Here is a 22,455-nt window from a genome sequence, read left to right as displayed (position 1 = left end):
CACACTCCATCTCAGCCAGTCCACAGGTTTCACCCAAAAAGCCCAGGGCACCAACCAGTCTAACCTCTTACCTGTACCACGACAACCTCGGGCTGCCCCAGGGGCTCCTGTGGTTCCTTTAAAGCTAGCTCTGCTTAATATTAGATCTCTAGCCAACAAATCATTTTTAGTGAATGACATAATTCTATACTACAGTTTAGATTTTCTGTTTCTAACTGAAACATGGTTAGCAGAAGGCAGCAGTGCCACTGTTCTTAACGAAACAGCACCAGCAAACTTCAGTTCTATGAATGTGTGTCGAAGTGTTAGGAAAGGTGAAGGAGTAGCTGCCTTATTTAAAGATGTATTCCAGTGCAAAGAGACTGTGCTTGGCAATTTTATGTCTTTTGAATACCTCTGTTTTATTTTGAAGGGTACTCCCAAAATTTTATTTTTAACCATTTATAAAACTCCAAGGTACTCTGCACATTTTATAGATGAATTTACTGAATTACTGTCAGTTATCTCCACTGAGTACAGCTTTTTCATCATAACTGGGGATTTTAACATCCACTTAGATAATAACAAGGACAATAACACCAAAGAACTTTTTGGACTTTTTGACACGTTTGGTCTATTGCAACATGTGAAAGGGCCTACACATACTCGAGGGCACACTCTGGATCTAGTTATTACTAAAGGTCTTAACATTTCTTCTGTTATGGTCAATGACTTAGCCCTCTCTGATCATTTTTGTGTCTTCTTTGAAATGCTGATCACTCCAGATGCTCAAACTAGCTCTGTTTCTGTTAAGAAAAGGTGCATAAATGAAAGTACTAGTTCTCAGTTTATGGAGGCCATAGCTATATCACCAACTTTAATTGCAGAGTCAGTTGATGAACTCCTGGATAACTTTAACGTGAAAATATTGACTGTCATGGATGTGGTTGCCCCGGTAAAAGTCATGAAAACGTTGAGCAAACAGAAAGCACCATGGCGTAACACAATGATGGTAATAGCTCTGAAAAGAGAATGCAGGAGAGCTGAACGTAAGTGGAGGAAAACTAAACTTCAAATCCACTATGATCTCTATAAGCAAAGCCTTTGTAGTTTTAACTCGGAGTTAGGCAGGGCTAGACAGCTGCACTTCTCTAAGATCATTAACAGGAACATCAACAACACCCGCACTCTATTCAACGTGGTCGACAAGCTTACAAATCCTCCAAAACAGATCACACCAGAACTTCTGTCCACAGAGAAATGTAATGAATTTGCTCATTTCTTCTGTGAAAAAATCAAAACTATTAGACTGACCATCAACGCCACTCAGTCAAACGATGAAACCATGCCGCCCCTACAGACACCTAGAAATAACATGACTATTATGTCACAATTTAATACAATAGACCAAAAACTCTGGAGAAAACAGTTCAGCTGTTCGGTTACCTTATGCCTTTTTTTTTGTCTCTCTAACTCCTTGTGTATAGTTCTCTGTACCCCAGATCCAACAATGCAGGTTATGTCAAGGTGACAAAGACTTGTCAGAGCGGAAAGAAGTGGCTGATGCTGGCACCAGCCGACACTGAGCCTTGCAGTTTCCCATATGGTCTATCGGTCAGTATTCCTGGTTTTTACCCAGGCGGCCTGGGTTCGACTCCTGGTATGGGAATTGGACTTGAGCAAAACTTTGCCTATTACTTCTTCGGCGCCTTGTTGCTGTAGCTCAAGCACATTGTTCTGTTGGAACTATGACTGCAGTCTATCAGGGGGCAGCCGACGTGAGCCACCAGTGGCAGACTGCTGGTAAGCCGTGATCGTATAGTGGTTAGTACTCTGCGTTGTGGCCGCAGCAACCCCGGTTCGAATCCGGGTCACGGCACTGTCTTTTTGTATGCCGTGCTTCGAAGGTTTCTATTCTCTCTCTTTTTTTGTCTCTCTAACTCCTTGTGTATGGTTCTCTGTACCCCAGATCCAACAATGCAGGTCTTGTCAAGGTGACAAAGACTTGGCAGAGCGGAATGAAGTGGCTGATTCTGGCGTCAGCCAGTGCTGAGCCTTGCAGTTTCCCATATGGTCTAGCGGTCAGGATTCCTAGTTTGATGGCTGCTATTGATATAACTGAAATGATATTATTGTTATCTTTTTTATTTACTTTTTGAAGTTTAAAAAAAAAAAAAGGCTCACAGTGATCATTACCAGGATAAAACAGGCAGTGAATGAATGAATGTATTTCATAATAAGAAACAATAAGAACATCATACCACCAGTGGTGGCAGTGTGATTGTGATATTGATATTGTGATTTGATATTTGAATGACTTCATGGGAGTCTTAATGGACTGAACCAGGAATAATCTGTTGATGCATGCTCAATAATCCAGGTACACAAATCCACAAAGTTGAATCAGTTCATCTGGACACAAGTTTGTTGTAGAGATACGTTTCGCCACTCAATCCGAGTGACTTCTTCAGTCTGAGCTGGTGATTTAACATCAGATGCAGACAGAGCAGGATCACACCTAAGAGCCTGCAACTCAGATCTTCTGTCAAGGGTCACCGAGCTAGCAAGATCATTCAGAAGGCACAGAACCAGCTACTGAATGAACGGGTGAGACAAACTAACTTCACAATCGATGTCTTGAAAACTAGAGAGGAGCAGATCGTACAAAGACTTACATCAGGTCTAGATGAGCCCACTCTCCAACAGGTGATTAACTTCACGCAGAAGGCTCGTCTAGAACAACATGAAAAGTCAAAAACCAGGCAGCGAAAAAAGTTTGACTTGCTTGCTGCAGGACAGAAACACCAACAGACCATGGATGGCCGAAAGAGGAATGAAGGGCAAACACACACTGGTGATGTGGACAAGCGGGTGAAGAACTTGTCAGACAGACAACTCACACAAGCGAAAAAAGACATCTTGGCTAAGGGGTTGAATTTCGCTGTTACACTGAAGCAAGTCCCACTAGCGGAACTGATCACAGCCACAGAATCAGCAATCCGCAACAACAACATCTCCGATCTGGAAGCGGAACAGTTTCGGATGAAAGTGTCAGCTTGCCTTAGTAATGCAAAGCCACCTCCATCCAACATCAGCAGAGACGAGAGGTATGCACTTACTACACATAGTAAGGACAATAACATCATCATACTTCCTGCTGACAAGGGTAGATGTACTGTTCTGTTAAACCAGATAGACTATCATGAGAAAGTGATGTTGTTACTTAGTGACACTAACACTTATGAACTGCTAAAACGAGATCCAGGTAGTAGCTACAAGAAAAAGGTGATAGATTGTCTGAAAGTATGATGTTACATCCATTTTCACGTGCATTCCGGTTGCTGAGGCAGTGGAGGTGGTCCGTAGGAAACTACAAGTCGACCCCACCCTGAGCAAGAGGACCACCCTTACCACGGACCAGGTGTGCACACTTTTAGAACTGTGTCTTCAGTCCACCTACTTCTCGTACAGAGGACAGTTCTACAAACAGAAACATGGATGTGCTATGGGGTCCCTCGTCTCACCTATTGTTGCAAACCTGTACATGGAGGAAGTGGAAAAGAAGGCACTAAGGTCCTACTAAGGGACACCACTGAGTCACTGGTTCAGATATGTGGACGACACCTGGGTTAAAATAAAATCCGAGGAAGTACCAAATTTCACGGACCACATCAACTTGGTGGACAAACACATCAAGTTCACAAGGGAGGATGCAAGCAACAACAGTTTAGCCTTCTTAGACTGTGAAATTGCTATTCAAGATGGGGGATGTTTGAAAGTAGATGTGTATCGCAAACCAACACACACGGACCAGTACTTAAGGTTTGACTCCCATGATCCATTGGAGCACAAACTAGGAGTCATCAGGACGCTGCACCAGCGAACGAACAGCATCCCCACAGACACTACGGCCAAGGATAGAGAGAAATCTCATGTCAAGAAGGCCCTGGGTGAATGTGTTTATCCCAACTGGGCATTCGTAAAAGCGGGAAAAATGCCCAAACACAGCTCCAGTGGATCGAAGGGAGGAGAAGGACAACCGGGGTCTAAGCGCAAACCAGTGGTGATTCCGTATGTGGCGGGAGTATCGGAACAATTGAGACGGATATTCTCCAAACACCGTGTTTCAGTTGCTTTCAAACCCCAGAACACGGTACGCCAGAAATTAGTTCACCCTAAGGACCGGGTTCCTTGACACAAACAGAGTAAAGTAGTGTATGCTGTTAGGAACTGTTGTTGCCGGGAACTGTACATCGGGGAAACTAAACAGCCACTGGCTACACGGATGGCCCAACATAGAAGATCAACCTCTTCTGGCCAGGACTCCGCGATTTACACCCACCTGCAAGCCAGCGGCCACTCATTTAATGATGACGATGTGCAGATCCTTGACAAGGAGGAACGCTGGTTTGAACGGGGAGTCAAAGAGGCCATCTATGTGAAGAGGGAACGACCATCTCTGAACCGGGGAGGGGGCCTGAGAGTACATCTCTGACCATCTTACAACGCCGTAATAGGAGCTATACCCCAATCATAGTGAAAGACACACATGACCATTGTAATTAATGGTCATTGTGATTTGCATATGGACCTGATCACCGGTTCCATTGTTATGCAATGGGCGGTGATCGGTCGTTATGCAAATCGGCTGCATATAAGGTTGGGGTATTCACCACCAGCTCAGACTGAAGAAGTCACTCGGATTAAGTGGCGAAACGTATCTCTACAACAAACTTGTGTCCAGATGAACTGATTCAACTTTGTGGAACCAGGAATAATGAACCACTGCCTTGATTCTCAGTGCTGAGAATCATCCACTATCTAAATAATACCTGCTCTGTGGTGGTCCTGTGGGGGTCCTGACCATTGAAGAACAGAGTGAGCAGTCTAGAGTCAGTAATTGTAGAACTACAAAGTGCTTCTATATGGTGAGTGGAGCTGATAAAATGGACAGTGAGTGTAGAAACAAGGAGGTGGTTTTAATGTTATGGTTGATTAGTGTAAACTCACACTGCTGTATGTGCTTGCATGACTGTAGGACGAGTTCTCAGTGCATTACCGTAATATCCATAAAATGTGTCCTTGCGATTTTAGTGCAGAAAAGTTTGTGTAGAGACTGCAGCAGCGGATACTGTGTTTGTTTAGAAATTGTGGTCATACTTTTTTCAACAAGGTAAGTTTATTAAAATAAACGTTTTTTGTATATTAGCTTCTGGATATCTTCGGATACTACGGACGAAACTGTGTTGTACTGCTATGATGATACGACTATGTTCCAAACCCTTTTAGACTCTTCCACCACCGTTAGCGCTTCTTTCAGTTAGTTTAGCACTTTAAATATATTATCCACAGTATCGCTTACTTTTACAAACCCAATTTCAAGGTTTAGACAGAAGGGAAAATGTCAATGTAAATAGACAGCAGTTTGTAAAAGATGTTATTTATATTGTAGCATACAAACATACATCGCTCCAAAATATGAATGAACGCTTCAACCAGGGTTGCCAGATTTCGCATCTCAAAGTCCGCCAAAATGCATGGAAAACCGCCCAACATACTCAGGAAAAACAGCCGATAATCAGCGCTTAAACAATATTAAACCAGTTAAACATGATCTATTACTGCTGATATCTCACAAATCAGTGATTATAAATGATGAATGGCATTTGAAATAATAAAAAACTAAGACTAAGAAGTCTTAAGAAGTGTTTCTTTAGGGTTTTTTGTGTTCTTGCTAGAACTGTTTCTACTTGAAGAACTATTTAGTATAATTCAAGGTTCTTTGCTAACTCAATTAGATTTTTATGGATTTTTGCCACATATAAATGCACATAACATAAAATTCTCCTCCTGAGATGTTTTTCTTTGTGTGTGTAAGCAGCAACATACTTCACCTAAAACTTTATATAATCGCCTTCAAGAGAGCCGAAACAGAAATAAAAACATTTTATATTAATTGAAGTTTTACAGGACAACGTATGTTAAAGTTTGTAATTTAAGTCACATGTTTGTGAGGATTAAAGCTGGTTGCAGAGCTCGGATAGCTCAGTCGGTTGAACGTCAGACTTTTAATCTGAGGGTCCAGGGTTCAAGTCCCTGTTCGGGCGAGTTGCTTCTTACTGCATTAAGTAAGCGGTAATGTCCCGTACTACATGGTTTATTTAGAATGATGAAGAATTTGTACTTTGTGAGATATTTCTGAGTAAAATAGCATGTACTTGATAAGCTTGAAATAATAGCACACTGCATGCAACATGTTCTCCACACCAACTAGTTATTTTAAACAGACTGTAGTAATTAGAGGACAGTTTAAATCTATATTTATGTGCAGCCTAATAATGCACTGAGTTTTAGATATTAATACCCACATATTTTATGCTGAATTACATGCATTATAATTTCAGTTGTTGCTTCACAGAGCCGCTTTGTTATTGCACTGCACTAAACAGTTGGTATATCCTGCACTATTTTGGCCCCTAATGCAGCATCAACCCTTAAGTCAGTTTGTACGAACTGCTGAATCTTTTCACATTATTATGTATGTTAGAGGGTTAAAGACATAAATTTGTATAAAGCATTAGCAGTCAGAAGTGGGATTTAAACCCACGCCTCAATGAGAGACTGTGACCTGAATGCATCACGTTAGACCGCATCCTGACTAGCTTGGGTACCATCGACACCACCCTCGCCCCACACAGACTAATATTTGTACGAACTTTTCACATTATTATGTATAGTAAATGTACTGACTGTAACCCATTTGCTGCACTGTACACTTTGTCACTAGGCTGTAAACCATATATCAATAGAAAGGGAGCCCCATATGAGATCTCCAACTGACCAAATAATGTTTTTTGGGTGGACCATTGTTAGCACTGTAACGGCACTTGCATGTTAGCATGTGTTTTCTCTGGTATGAGTGTATTAGGTACAGCCTTCTTGTTGGGTTTTTAACTGACTGGATTATTTATTAAGATTATTATTATTTTTTAAGAACTCAAACCCTGTTGTGCTCGTTGTTTGCCTATTAGTTCCTCGTTGCCTTGTTGCTGTAGCTCAAGCAGCTTGTTCTGTTGGAACTGTGACTGCAGTCTATCAGGGAGCAGTGGCTGACTGCTGGAAAGCAATGCTCATATACAGTAGTGGTTAGTACTCTGCATTGTGGCCGCAGCAACCCAGTTTCGAATCCAAGTCACGGCACTGTCTTTTTCTATGCTGTGCTTCGAAGGTTTCTATTCTCTCCTCGGACAAGAGACCGAAATGAGGCTGGAGCTTCAGGAAAGTCGAACTGTAGTCAAATGGGCCAGTGGCGCAATGGATAACGCGTCTGACTACGGATCAGAAGATTCTAGGTTCGACTCCTGGCTGGCTCGGTTACCTCATGCCTTTTTTTTGTCTCTCTAACTACTTGTGTATGGAGCACCAACAATGCATCCAACAATGGAGGTCTTGTCAAAGTGAAAAAGACTTGTCAGAGCGGAAAGAAGTGGCTGATGCTGTTGGAACTATGACTGCAGTCTATCAGGGAGCAGCCGACATGAGCCACCAGTGGCAGACTGCTGGGAAGTCGTGATCGTATAGTGGTTAGTACTCTGCGTTGTGGCCGCAGCAACCCCGGTTCGAATCCGGGTCACGGCACTGTCTTTTTGTATGCCGTACTTCGAAGGTTTCTATTCTCTCTCTTTTTTGTCTCTTTAACTCCTTGTGTATGGTTCTCTGTACCCCAGATCCAACAATGCAGGTCTTGTCAAGGTGACAAAGACTTGGCAGAGCGGAATGAAGTGGCTGATTCTGGCGTCAGCCGGTACTGAGCCTTGCAGTTTCCCATATGGTCTAGCGGTCAGGATTCCTGATTTTTACCCAGGTTTTTGACTTCCGGTTTGGGAATTGGCCTTAATGTTTGGACTCGAGCAAAACTCTATATTCGTTCCTCGGCGCCTTGTTGCTGTAGCTCAAGCAGCTTGCAGTTCAAATCTTAGGCCATGTGGGGGTGTTGAGGAAAATTGGCATTGTTAACGTGCAAGCAAGTCAGGATGGCCAAGCAATCGTTCAGCTCGCAGTCTCCCCTGGAGCCGTGGGTTCAAATTCCCCTTCTGACAGCTCATGCTTTATACCTTCAAATCGGGAACAAAGATGCAGCATCAACCCTTAAGTCCGTCTGTCAGTGGTACAAAGACAGTTATGCAGCATTAACACTCTGCTCTGTCAGTACATTACAATTTGCAAAGGGTAAAGGCGGTTCAAAGTAGGGGGAATTAGCTCAAATGGTAGAGCGCTCGCTTAGCATGTGAGAGGTAGCGGTATCGATGCCCGCATTCTCCAGTGCAGAAACATTGTGATCATTTAAGGCATCACGTAATATGAAACTTGTAGCGTCAATGCTCACTGAAACGCAGCATCAAAATTTACCATCTTACAATGATGCTCTGTTTTCACTCAAATCATTTTTGATTTTTAAATTGCCAAACGCAATAACTTGTAATTTTTCAATTTTGATGAATGTTTTTGGTTAAAGCAGCGGTACGTGACATTTTGTTGGTTTTTCATCTGGTGAACTGTTTTGTAAAAGATGAACAGCTGAAACTCACGACATCCTGTTTAAATGCAGCATCAACCCTTAAGTCAGTCTGTCAGTGGTACAAAGACAGTTATTATTTTTTTCAGTTCGTCCTAAAAGCTGGGATGAACATTTTAAATAAACTGAGTCTGTGATGATATAAAAGCACCACATAATATAGAAAAGAGTATGTGAGATTAAACACGTTGCACTCCTACTTAATGCAGCATCAATGCTCTGTTAATCCATTAAAATTTACAAAGGGTAAAGGATAGTTTTTGTAATAGAAAACTAAGACTAACTAGGACTAAGATTTGTATGAACTGTTATATCTTTTCATATTATTATGTATGGTAGTGGGTTAATGACATAAATTTATATCAAGTATGTGCTGTCAGAAGTGGGATTCGAACCCACGCCTCCAGGGAAGACAGCAAGCTGAACGCAGCGCCTTAGACCGCTCGGCCATCCTGACAAGCCAGGATATGATTAATACCACCCTCACCCCACTTGGACTAAGATTTGTCTGTAATAATCTGTAACACATTTGCTGCACTGTACACTTCGTCACTACGCTGTAAATCATATATCAATAGAAAGGGAGCCCCATATGAGCACTTCAACTGACCAAATAATGTTTTGGGTGGACCATTCTTAGCACTGTAACGGCACTAGCGTGTTAGGGTGTGTTTTCTCTGGTATGAGTATATTAGGTACAGCCTTCTTGTTGGCTTTTTAACTGACTGGATTATTTGTTACGAACTCAAACCCGGTTTGTGCTTCTTGTAGGCTATTCAATCGTCCACAAGATTGAATAATATGAATACAGTTAATATTGTATTATATAATAGAATGACTATAAAGCTGAGTCTGAGCTTAAACACTTGCACCCTGACTTTATAACGCTCTGTTAGTACATTAGTAAAGGTGGGGTCTTCGTAAGGGGAATTAACTCAAATTGTAGAGCGCTCGCTTAGCATGCGAGAGGTAGTGGGATCGATGCCCGCATTCTCCAGTGCAGAAACATTATGATCATTTGGCAGCAACTCGGAATCTGAAATGATCAAATTAAGGCGAAATTCGTTGCAGCATCAATCTTTAGGCCAGTCTGTCAGTGTTACCATGTCATTAACGCCCTATTTACTCTTAAACAGTTTTATTTACATACCTTTTTTGTTTTGTTTTGACAGAAACACATGAACTTATAATGCTACAATATTAAAATGCATCAGAGTTTTATTTCTTAGTTTGATCACTGCTATTGATATAACTGAAATGATATTATTGTTATCTTTTTTTATTTAGTTTTTGAAGTTTTTTTGAAAAAAAGACTCACGGTGATCATTACCAGGATAAAACAGGCAGTGAATGAATGAATGTATTCCATAATAAGAAACAATAAGAACATCCATCATACCACCAGGTGGTGGAAGTGTGATTGTGTGGGGATGCTTTGACATTTGGGTGACTTCATGGGAGTCTTAATCGATTGAACCAGGAAAAATTAACCACTGCCTTGATTCTCAGTGCTGAGAATCATCCACTATCTAAATAATACCTGCTCTGTGGTGGTCCTGTGGGGGTCCTGACCATTGAAGAACAGAGTGAGCAGTCTAGAGTCAGTAATTGTAGAACTTTTGTGCTTCTATATGGTAAGTGGAGCTGATAAAATGGACAGTGAGTGTAGAAACAAGGAGGTGGTTTTAATGTTATGGCTGATTAGTGTAAACTCACACACTGTTGTATGTGCTTGCATGACTGTAGGACGCGTTTTCAGTGCATTACCGTAATATCCATAAAATGTGTCCTTGCGATTTCAGTGCAGAAAAGTTTGTGTAAAGACTGCAGCAGCGGATACTGTGTTTGTTTAGAAAATGTGGTCATACTTTTTTCAACAAGGTAAGTTTATTAAAATTAAAGTTTTTTGTATATTAGCTTCTGGATATTTTCGGATACTACGGACAAAACTGTGTTGTACTGCTATGATGATACGACTATGTTCCAAACTCTTTTAGACTCTTCCACCACCGTTAGCGCTTCTCTCAGTTAGTTCAGCTCATTAAATATATTATCTACTGTATCGCTTACTTTTACAAACCCAATTTCAAGGTTTAGACAGAAGGGAAAATGTCAATGTAAATAGACAGCAGTTTGTAAAAGATGTTATTTATATTCTAGCATACAAACATACATCGCTCCAAAATATGAATGAACGCTTCAGCCAGGGTTGCCAGATTGCGCATTTCAAATTAAGCCAAAATGCTTGGAAAACCGCCCAACATACTCACGAAAAACAGCCGATAATCAGCGCTTAAACAATATTAAACCAGTTAAACATGACCTACTACTGCTGATATCTCACAAATCAGTGATTATAAATTATTAATGGCATTTGAAATAATGAATGGCATTTGAAACAATGAATGGCATTTGAAATAATAAAAAACTAAGACTAAGAAGTCTTAAGAAGTGTTTCTTTAGGGTTTTTTGTGTTCTTGCTAGAACTGTTTCTACTTGAAGAACCGTTTAGTATAATTCAAGGTTCTTTGCTAACTCAATTTGATTTTTATAGATTTTTTTATTTTGCCACATATAAATGCTGGCCCTCTTCTGGAATCTGTAGTATGGTCCCTTTTGCGTTCCATACAGGGGATTGGGGGTGTCCCGGTGTGTACATGAGGAAAGAGTTCAGTCTGAGTAAAGATGCCTGTCGGCTAAATAGCTACATTGGTGTGGATATTTATTGCAGTAATACAAAACACTACATGGTGTCAGAAGTGGGATCTCTAAAAGAAAATAAAGCAGTGAGCCGTCATGTCTGACACAGAGGACATAAGCACGGGAGGCTCCGCAGCTGCGAGTCACGTTGGAGATACATTTCGCATATGCCCGCCAGAAAAGTTTGACTGCAGAGATATTCAGAACTGGACCAAATGGATCAGACGATTTGAAAGGTACAGAGTTGCATCTAGTTTGGATAAAAGGGATGAGGCGTTCCAAGTGAACACATTGATATATTCTATGGGAGATGAAGCGGAGGATATATTAAATGCGTCAGAGTTACAGGAGGGCGAACGATTAATCTACAGTAAAGTTAAAGAGTGTTTTGACAAACATTTCATAGGCGAACATAATGTTATATTCGAAAGGGCCAGATTTAACATGCGGAAACAAGAGCCAGGGGAAACAGCTGAAAGCTTTATCACAGCAGTCCACAAATTGGCAGAATACTGCAAGTTCGGGACTCTTAGAGATGAACTGATCCGCGATCGCATCGTAGTAGGCATAAGAGACGTCTCCCTTTCCGAAAAGCTACAGTTGGATGCAAAACTGACCTTGACTAAAGCTATAAACTTAGTAAGACAAAGTGAGACTGTGAAACAGCAGCAAATGCTGCTGCGCTGCGCTAGCGTCCACGCACACAAAGAGCCTAGTGAGGATGTGCACGCGCTTTCACCTGCACGTAAGAACGAAGGACGCGCACCACAAAGATCTAAACAGATCACGCCTGGAAATTCGTCTGTGTGCTATAAATGTGGGAGATCGCCACCACACACTTGGAAGAACTGTCCTGCCAAGGAGTCTGAATGCAGGAAATGTCACAGAAGAGGACACTTTGCGGCTGTATGCAGATCTAAGCAGCCTGTGCACGAGATGGCAGAGGAAGAGGAACTCTTTCAGGACAGCCTTTTTCTGGGTGAGGTGAAGTCAGACAATACAGGCTGGTACTCAGATATTAAAATGAATGGGGATGTGGTGTATTTTAAACTTGACACAGGTGCAGCAGTGACAGCCATTCCCACCACACTGTATAGTTACAACAGAGACGGCCCTCTACTGCACACCCCTAAAAGACTGTTTGGCCCCAATAACAACAGGATACCCGTGGTAGGACAGATTCAGAGCAGACTTGAATGTAAGGATAAAAATTCCACTCAACCGGTATTTGTCATTGATAACTTGGCCAGGCCACTACTGGGCTTACCAGCACTCACAGCATTACACCTTGTCGAACGAATTGAGGAAATTAACACGCTGGGTGAGAAAGAGGACTCAGGAATGATCTTCAAAAATACATTCCCAAAGGTGTTTACTGGATTAGGGAGACTCAAGGGTAATTATCACATCCGCCTGAAAGAGAATGCTGTCCCCTATGCTCTGACCACTCCTCGTCGTGTGCCAATCCCCTTAACAAAAAAAGTAAAAGAGGAACTGAAAAGAATGGAAGAAATGTGGGTAATCTCAAAGATAGAAAAACCTACTGAGTGGTGTGCCGGTATGGTTGTTGTCCCAAAACCCAATGGTACAATTAGAATTTGTGTTGACCTCACCAAGCTCAATGAGGGCGTATGCAGAGAAAGGCATATACTACCATCAGTGGACCAGTCATTAGCACAGCTGGATGGCTCACAAGTTTTTACAAAACTTGATGCACGTAGTGGGTTTTGGCAGATACCCTTAGCACAACAGAGTAGAGAGCTCACAACATTTATCACCCCTGTTGGCCGTTTCTGTTTCAATGTCTTACCTTTTGGGATCAACTCAGGTCCAGAGCATTTTCAGAGACGCATGTCCCAGCTCTTAGACGGACTACAAGGGGTTATATGTCATGCAGATGATGTCCTGGTGTGCGGAGAGAATAGGGCAGAACATGATAAGCGACTCACAGCTGTTTTGTCACGACTTCAGGAGGCAGGTCTAACGCTAAACGAAAAATGCACCTTTGCACAGCCTGAGGTTTTGTTTGTGGGACATAAAGTTAGTGCAGCAGGCATTGAGCCTGACCCCGAGAAAATCAGAGCCATCACAGACATGCCCATTCCACAGAACACGGCAGATGTTAGACGTTTCTTAAGGATGGTCACTTATGTGGCAAAATTTATTCCTCAGTTTGCCGATTCTACCAAACCACTCCGGGATCTGCTGGTAAAGGACAATGACTGGACATGGGGTCATATGCAGCACACAGCCTTCGACAGACTCAGAAAGGAGCTAGCATCACCAACAGTGTTGGCTCAATACAGACCACAAGCCAAGACAAAAGTGTCCGCTGATGCATCATCCTTTGGCCTCGGGGCTGTCCTTGTACAGAGGCAGGATAACATAGAGTGGCGTCCAGTCGCCTACATTTCCCGGAGCCTATCTGAAACGGAGCAGCGTTATGCCCAGGTTGAAAAGGAGGCACTGGCTGTCACCTGGGCCTGTGAAAGGTTGAGCTCATACCTAATTGGACTACAATTCACAATAGAGACAGACCATAAACCCCTCATTGTCCTGTTAGGGACAAAAGCATTGGATGACTTGCCTCCCAGAATTCAGCGATTCCGCCTTAGACTGCTCAGGTTTACATACAGCATAGTACACGTACCAGGAAAGGCCCTCATTACAGCAGACACACTGTCCAGGGCTCCAATAAGGCGCCCACTGACATCGGAAGAAGCACAGCTGGAGGGGGAGGTGCAGGTCTTCATTAACACAGTACGTGAAAGTTTACCTGCATCCCCGTCTAAGCTTCAACAGATAGCAGAACACCAGCAGCAGGATGTCATCTGCAGCCAACTAATACTACAGTGCAAGAGAGGGTGGCCACGACAAGAGGAGCTGCCCCAGCTACTAAAACCCTATTGGGTCCACCAAAGTGAGTTACACATGAATGGTAATATCTTGATGAAAGGGCAACGCATTGTCATACCAGAGACATTGCAAAGCGAAATGCTTGCCCGAATACATGAAGGACATATGGGCATAACAAAATGCAGATTGAGGGCTCAACAGTCTGTGTGGTGGTTGGGACTGAGTGCTGAAATCACTAAAATTGTGGCCCAGTGTGAGATTTGTGCTAAGTATCAACGCCTACAACCAGAACCAATGATACCTTCAGAGCTGCCTAAGCGGCCTTGGCAGAAAGTTGGAGCAGAAATGTTTTACTGGGACAATGACTCTTATTTACTGGTAGTAGACTACTATTCTCGATACATTGAAATAATAAAGACCCCAATAACCACATCAGCGGGGGTCATCAATGCCCTGAAATCAATTTTTGCTAGGCATGGTGTGCCTGAAATACTTATAACTGATAATGGACCTCAGTTTTCTGCAAGTTCCTTCTCCTCTTTTGCCACAGATTACGATTTCGGACATGTGACCAGCAGCCCATACTTTGCACAGAGCAATGGGGAGGCAGAGAGGGCTGTGAAAACAGTCAAAGGCATCTTGAAAAAGAAGGCAGACCCATACAGGGCCTTGCTGGCGTACCGGGTTACACCGCTGCATCAAGGACCTTCACCTGCAGAACTCCTAATGGGCAGGAGGCTGCGCTCACCTTTGCCCGTTTCACCTGGTCAACTCAAACCACGGTGGCCAAACAGGAAAGCTTTTGCAGAGAAGGACAAACGTTTGAAACATGCTCAGACAGTTACCTATAACTACAGACATAGAGCTTCTGCCAGACCAGAACTAAAAGCAGGTCAGAGAGTCTGGATTACAAACACGCAGGAGCCTGCTACAGTACTGAGAGAAGCTGACACTCCTCGGTCCTATGTAGTGGAGACAGATTCAGAGGAAGTGAGGAGAAACAAAGCACACCTCAGACTTTTACCAGATTTACAAACCCCTCCACAGGTTGTGGAGGACACGGAACAGCAGACAGCGGAACCAGAAGAGAGGACGGGGGAGAGGAGTCAAAGAGCTCACCTAAAGAGGGAAGTTAAAGCCCCAGGGTGGCTTAAAGACTATATAACCTAGAAGAATAGGGAACGGTTATAAATGTTATCTTGTTCAGTTGATAACTGTATTTCATGCCACTTTGTTATAGTTCTACTTTGGGGAAGGGGAGATGTAGTATGGTCCCTTTGGCGTTCCATACAGGGGATTGGGGGTGTCCCGGTGTGTACATGAGGAAAGAGTTCAGTCTGAGTAAAGATGCCTGTCGGCTAAATAGCTACAGTGGTGTGGATATTTATTGCAGTAATACAAAACACTACAGAATCCACAAGGGAAAAGGAAGAGGGGCAGGCCAAGAAACAGCTGGCGCCGTGACCTAGATGCGGATGTGAAGAGGTCGGGGTACACATGGGGACAACTGGAAAAGATGGCCCAGAATCGCGATGACTGGAGAGCACTTGTTCGTGGCCTATGCCCAAAGTTGGGTGGTAAGGCGTAAGAAGAAGAAGACATATAAATGCACATAACATAAAATTTTACTCCAGAGATGTTTTTCGTTGTGCGTGTAAGCAGCAACATACTTCACCTAAAACTTGATATAATCGCTTTCAAGAGAGCCGAAACAGAAATAAAAACATTTTATATAAATTTAAGTTTTACAGGACAACGTATGTTAAAGTTTGTAATTTAAGTCACATTCTTGTGAGGATTAAAGCAGGTTCCAGATCCTGGATAGCTCAGTCGGTAGAGCATCAGACTTTTAATCTGAGGGTCCAGGGTTCAAGTCCCTGTTTGGGCGAGTTGCTTCTTACTGCATTAGGTAAGCGGTAATGTCCCGTACTACATGGTTTATTTAGAATGATGAAGAATTTGTACTTTGTGAGATGTTTGTAAGTCAAATAGCATGTACTTGATCAGCTTGAAATAATAGCACACTGTATGTGTAACATGTTCTCCACACCAAATAGTTGTATGCCCAGCTGTTTCAAACAGACTGTAGTAAATAGAAGACAGTTTAAATCTATATTTATGTGCAGCCTAATAATGCACTGAGTTTTAGATATTAATACCCACATATTTTATGTTGAATGACATGCATCATAATTTTAGTTTTTGCTTCTTGGAGCCGCTTTGTTATTGCACTGCACTAAACAGTTGGTATATCCTGCACTATTTTGGCCCTTTCATAATGCAGCATCAACGCTCTGTTAGTACATTACAATTTACAAAGGTTAAAGGAGGGTCTTTCATCAGGGGAATTAGCTCAAATGGTAGAGCGCTCGCTTAGCATGCGAGAGGTAGCGGGATCGATGCCCGCATTCTCCAGGTTTTAAATTTATGTAGAGAAACAGATGGACTACAGTCAGTAATTGTAGAACTACAAAGTGCTTCTATATGGTAAGTGGAGCTGATAAAATGAACAGTGAGTTTAGAAACAAAGAGGTTTTTTTAATGTTATGTTCTAACCTGTAATAAATTGCATTTCTCAAAATGTCCACTAGGTGGAGGCAAACCGCAAATTACAGAAACAGTGGCCACATTTCATGTAAATCACGCTGACCTGTTAGAATGAGGGGAGATGTACCAGTATGCACTGTGCGAACAACTGGTAGATCGCGATCGACGTATTGGGCACACCTGATGTATAACAACTGTACTTTTGGTAACCCCTTTGGTGTCCTTCTAAGGAATTGCTCCTGATAACTAGGGCTGGACGATATGGCTAAAATTTATATCACGATATAACTCCTAATTTCGGTCGATACGATATAATTCCGATATCGATATGAATAACACAAATGTCAGAAAAACTGCAAAAAACACCAAAATTGGATGGCGGTACCTGCAAACCTCTTTTCTGGTTTCTGGCAAGAAATACAAGCTGAATACACCACTGAATTAGTCCTTCATCTCTTATCAGCTATTTCGTCTGCTTCTTTTTCAACTGTGGACAGTGGCGGAGCCGGACAATTTCCATAGGGGTGGCCAAACTGAGACCATTGCTCACACAGGGGTGGCACAGAAACTGTCTGATACCTTATTTTTGTATGTGGCTAGTAGCTGTTGATCTAGTAGTGTTTTGGTCACTCACTCGTTTACCTATGGCAGTGAGTACCATGTAGAATTACATCAAGCCTAGCATAATAAGCTTTTAATTTTTTCTCATTTTCCCTGTGAAAAACTAAAATATAGCCTATAACCTTAACAGAATTTCAAAGATATTCCTTTGCAATACTTCATTTGATTGCAAACTTGTGTGTACTGATGAGACTTATTTGAACCCCAGAACAGGCCAGTGTGAATGCATGGAAAACATGTATCATGTTCTTTCTTTCAAGAACATGATACATTCTGACCAACACTATTAAGCCAAATCAGCATTGAAAATTAACTTTACTTTTAGTAGCCTTCTACAATGCTGGGGCTTCTTAAAACTGAATATTCTCTTTTCAATAGAAGTGTTATTTAAATGCTATTAAATAGTTTTTGGGAAAAAAAACCGCCCAATTAGGAGGAAAACAGCCCAATCTGGCAACAGTGGAACGCAAATATCCCGTTGGTGCTTTTATTCGTAGCGCGCCACAACTAATAAGAAGTAGTAGTAATAACTGGTATTAGTACTCAGTAGTATTAGTACTCAGTACTATTAGTACTCAGTAGTACTACTTCTTCTGTAATTGTGTTGGTGGTTGACATTTATGTTGAGTGTATTACTGCACTGTTTTGATGGAGAACTACTCGCTTGCGGTGCGCTGTTGAATTGCGTCCCTGTGGGAACACCTGCGAGCAGAAATGCTTCCGCAAAAAAGTAACACGGGCAAAGCGCGCTGACGTTATGCATATCGATCGAATTTGTTTAAAAATCATATCACCGTTATTGAAACATTTTCTATCGCGATATATATCGATATCGAATTATTGTCCAGCACTACTGATAACTTTTATTGTTTATTGAAACACAACATTTCCATCACAGATCTGCTTCAAAATTTGTAAGGTCAGTTATCAGATCTTGTATTTCTAAATTAAACTGTAATGAGTGACATTATGAGTTTTAATTAACATATCCTCCTGAGACAGAGCAATTCATTTTTGTCCCCTGTGGGAACATGTGTCCGAGATCTCTAACACAAGCACCATTGATGCAATCCATTTGAGTACTACTGTACTTTATAGAGTACACCCTGGGCTTTTTAGTAATGTCACATTTGTGGGTGTGTGGCAGCTCATGATCTTTCTTGTAATCTTTTCCTAATAATCAAATAGTTTTAAAAGATTTAAAAAATGTACAGCAATTTTATTCAATGTCCTTTGTAGTGGACAGCAGGACTTTCTACCCCCTGTATTTAGCCTATTTCTATACAAGGAAGCAGAAGGCTAAGTAAGACAGAGAAGATTTTATTACAAATTTATGCAGGAGAGTCAGATTTAAGGGGAGGCTTGGTGGGTCGCACTGTCACCTCACAGCAAGAAGGTCCTGGGTTCAAGCCCCAAGCGGGGCGCTCTGTGTCCTTTCTGTGTGGAGTTTGCATGTTTTTCCAGTGTCTGCGTGGGTTTCCTGGGGTTAATTGGAGACACTGAATTGCCCTATAGGTGAATGGGTGGGGTGTGTGTGTGTCTCCCCTGCAATAAGACACACACAGCAGCGCTTCTGGAGTTTTTAAACACTGTTACTGCTGGACTGACAATAGTCCACCAACCAAAAACATCCAGCCAACAGTGCCCTGTGGGAAGCGTCCTATGACCACTGATGAACGTCTAGAAGATGACCAACTCAAACAGCAGCAATAGATGAGCGATCGTTTCTGAATTTACATCTACAAGGTGGACCAACTAGGTAGGAGTGTCTAATAGAGTGGACAGTGAGTGGACACGGTATTTAAAAACTCCAGCAGCGCTGCTGTGTCTGATCCACTTATACCAGCACAGCACACACTAACACACCACCACAGTGGTAGCCTAGTGGGTGGAGCTTTGGGCTATTACCCAGAATTGGCGGTTTAAATCCAGGCTCTGCTATGCAGCCACTGTTGGGTCCTTGCCCTTAACCCTGTCTGCTCCAGGGGTGCTGTACGATGGCTGACCCTGCACTCTGACCCCAGCTTCCAAACAAGCTGGGATATGCAAAGAAATAATTTTATTGTACTATGTCTATAACAAATAAAGTATGTCTATATCTTTATATCTACCATGTCACTGCAGTGCTGAGAATCATCCACCACCTAAATAATACCTGCTCTGTGGTGCTCATGTCAATAATTGTAGAACTACAAAGTGCTCCTATATGGTAAGTGGAGCTGATAAAATAGACAGTGAGTGTAGAAACAAGAAGGTGGTTTTAATGTTATGGTTGATTAGTGTAAACTCACACACTGTTGTATGTGCTTGCATGACTGTAGGACGCGTTTTCAGTGCATTACCGTAATATCCATAAAATGTGTCCTTGCGATTTCAGTGCAGAATAGTTTGTGTAGAGACTGCAGCAGCGGATACTGTGTTTGTTTAGAAATTGTGGTCATACTTTTTTCAACAAGGTAAGTTTATTAAAATAAACGTTTTTTGTATATTAGCTTCTGGATATTTTCGGATGCTACGGACAAAACTGTGTTGTACTGCTATGATGATACGACTATGTTCCAAACCCTTTTAGACTCTTCCTGGGATGTCAGAGATACCACTTTCGCCCACACCGACTAAGATCCAACTGATCAAATTATGTTTTTTGGGTGGACCATTCTTAGCACTGTAACAGCACTAGCATGTTAGGGTGTGTTTTCTCTGGTATGAGTGTATTAGGTACAGCCTCCTTGTTGGGTTTTAAACTGACTGCATTATTTATTAAGAACTCAAACCCTGTTTGTGCTTGTTGTAGGCTATTCAATCGTCCACTAGATGGCATAATATGAATCCAGTTAATATTGCGTTGGAAAGTTTCATTGCATGCTGATCGGTGTGGAATACAACTGATGTACTGTATGTAGCACTAAGAAGTGGAACGCCTTTTCAGAAGAGTTGAAGCTGTTATAGCTGCAAAGGGTGGGCCGACATCATATTAAACCCTTTGGATTAAGAATGGGAGTCACTCAAGTTCATATGCATGTGAAGGCAGATGAGTAAATACTTTTGGCAATAAAATATTTTTATATTAATTGAAGTTTTACAGGACAACGTATGTTAAAGTTTGTAATTTATGTCACATCCTTGTGAGGATTAAAGCAGGTTGCAGAGTCTGGATAGCTCAGTCGGTAGAGCATCAGGGTCCAGGGTTCAAGTCCCTGTTTGGGCAAGTCATTTATTAATGCGTTGTGTAACCGCTTACACAACGCATTAATAAATGACTTGCCCAAACAGGGATGTTCTGTACTACATGGTTTATTTAGAAAGTTGAAGAATTTGTACTTTGTGAGATATTTTCAAGTGAAATAGCATGTACTTGATCAGCTTGAAATAATAGCACGCTATATGTGTAACATGTTCTCCACCCCAAGTAGTTGTACGCCCAGCTGTTGCAAACAGACTGTAGTAAATAGAGGACAGTTTAAATCTATATTCATGTGCAGCCTAATAATGCTAATAATGCAATATCTAAGAGTTTTAGATATTAATACCCACATATTTTATGTTGAATTACATGCATTATTATTTCAGTCCTTGCTTCACAGAGCTGCTTTGTTATTGCACCGCACTAAACAGTTGGTATATCCTGCACTATTTTGGCTCTTACATAATGCAGCATCAACGCTCTGCTCTGTTAGTACATTACAAAGGGTAAAGGTGGTTTCTTCGTCAGGGGAATTAGCTCAAATGGTAGGGCGCTCGCTTAGCATGCGAGAGGTAGCGGGATCGATGCCCACATTCTCCAGGGCAGAAACATTATGATCATTTAAGGGCATCACGTAATATGAAACTCGTTGCATCATTGCTTACTGAAACGCAGCATCAAAAATCAGGTCAGTCTGTACGTGTTACAAAGACATTTAGGCTCTGTAATTAATCGTTTTGTTTGACTTTTTTAAATTGACAAACATGCAATAACTTTTAATTTTCGAAATTTGTAATGTCTCGTATTTTTAACACCACTTTTTTGTATCGTTACGTGACCTTTTGATTGTTTATTAAGTGAACTGCTTGGTAAAAGATGAACCGCTGATATTCACAACATTCCCTTTTAAAATGCAGCATCAACACTTAAGTCTGTCAGTGTTACAAAGACAGTTTTTTAAAGTTCGTCCTAAAGGCTGAGATGAACGTTTTAAATAAACTGAGTCTGTGATGGTTTAAAAGCAACACATAATATAGAAAAGAGTACATGAGCTGAAACACTTGAAGGCAAAACGGAATATGAACTCGTTGCGTCATTGCTCACTGAAATGCAGCATCAAAAATCAGGTCAGTCTAGGTTCGACTACTGGCTGACTTGGTTACCTCATGGCTTTTTGGTCTCTTTATGGGTATGGGAAGTGGTCATTATTGTAGCGTAAAAGAGAGATTTGCATTTAATTATTGTTTTATAATTAATAGCTTCACGAGGCACCACCAACATTTAGTTGTTTGGTTAGGCTAAATTGTTTCAAAAAACCTAATTCATAACATATCAGTCCCCTTCTGTTGGGGTAAGTACATAAAGCCGATTATTTTTCTCACCGAAGTAATTAAAACCACAGCGCTAAGTTTTGAATCGTTGTAATGTTTATTAAATTAACAAAACATAACACATATAATGACAGTTAATAAGTAAGTGGCATAACTAAGTGGTAATGATAGAAGTATAAATCTGTAGGCGAACTATAACATGAAATTAGTGTATGATTCAAGAGATTTAGAGCCTGATTGAAGCGTATGCTATTGTAACCCATATGAAATATGGAGCTACTAAAACCTCAAAAGTCATTTAAGAGGTGTAATTACTTGTCGTCCCCAAAATAGGGCGCAGTGGTAGAAAAAGACTTTACCTTCGTTAGTTTTTCTCTTTTTGGCTTGATAGATCTTGAGAGATTGCTGCAGACCAGCTGAGCAATATTCGGTACAAAATACTACATAATGGTTTAAAATATTGACTTTTAGCATATATTAGAGCTAATAAACTGTTTTTTTTTTGTTTTTTTTTCAGAGTTCCAGCTATGAACGTGAGGGAGGCGGTTTTCTGTCAAGTAATAAATGTTTGAAACTTCCGTGAGTTTGTTCTGATAGCCTAGCTAGCCACTGTAAAGGAAGAGTACACCTTTCTTTTGAGTTCATACGCTTTTCATTAGAAA

The 22,455-nt window shown here is 41.5% G+C and overlaps 4 non-coding genes across 4 annotated transcripts; all 4 read left to right on the top strand.

Annotated features, from left to right (window-relative positions):
- Positions 1 to 1,786: 1,786 nt before the first annotated feature.
- Positions 1,787 to 1,858, top strand: trnah-gug (transfer RNA histidin (anticodon GUG)). Its single transcript has one exon. It is a non-coding gene; the product is annotated as a tRNA-His (tRNA).
- A 5,421-nt stretch (positions 1,859 to 7,279) lies between these two features.
- trnar-acg (transfer RNA arginine (anticodon ACG)) lies at positions 7,280 to 7,352 on the top strand. Its single transcript has one exon. It is a non-coding gene; the product is annotated as a tRNA-Arg (tRNA).
- A 193-nt stretch (positions 7,353 to 7,545) lies between these two features.
- On the top strand, positions 7,546 to 7,617 carry trnah-gug (transfer RNA histidin (anticodon GUG)). The gene has a single exon. It is a non-coding gene; the product is annotated as a tRNA-His (tRNA).
- An 8,835-nt stretch (positions 7,618 to 16,452) lies between these two features.
- trnaa-agc (transfer RNA alanine (anticodon AGC)) lies at positions 16,453 to 16,525 on the top strand. Its single transcript has one exon. It is a non-coding gene; the product is annotated as a tRNA-Ala (tRNA).
- The last annotated feature ends 5,930 nt before the right edge of the window (positions 16,526 to 22,455 follow it).

Source organism: Trichomycterus rosablanca, unplaced genomic scaffold (assembly GCF_030014385.1).
Source record: "Trichomycterus rosablanca isolate fTriRos1 unplaced genomic scaffold, fTriRos1.hap1 scaffold_147, whole genome shotgun sequence".
In the NCBI taxonomy this organism is placed as follows: Eukaryota; Metazoa; Chordata; class Actinopteri; order Siluriformes; family Trichomycteridae; genus Trichomycterus; species Trichomycterus rosablanca.
Note: the sequence above shows the minus strand (reverse complement) of the source record. Positions and strands in the feature narration are given on the sequence as shown.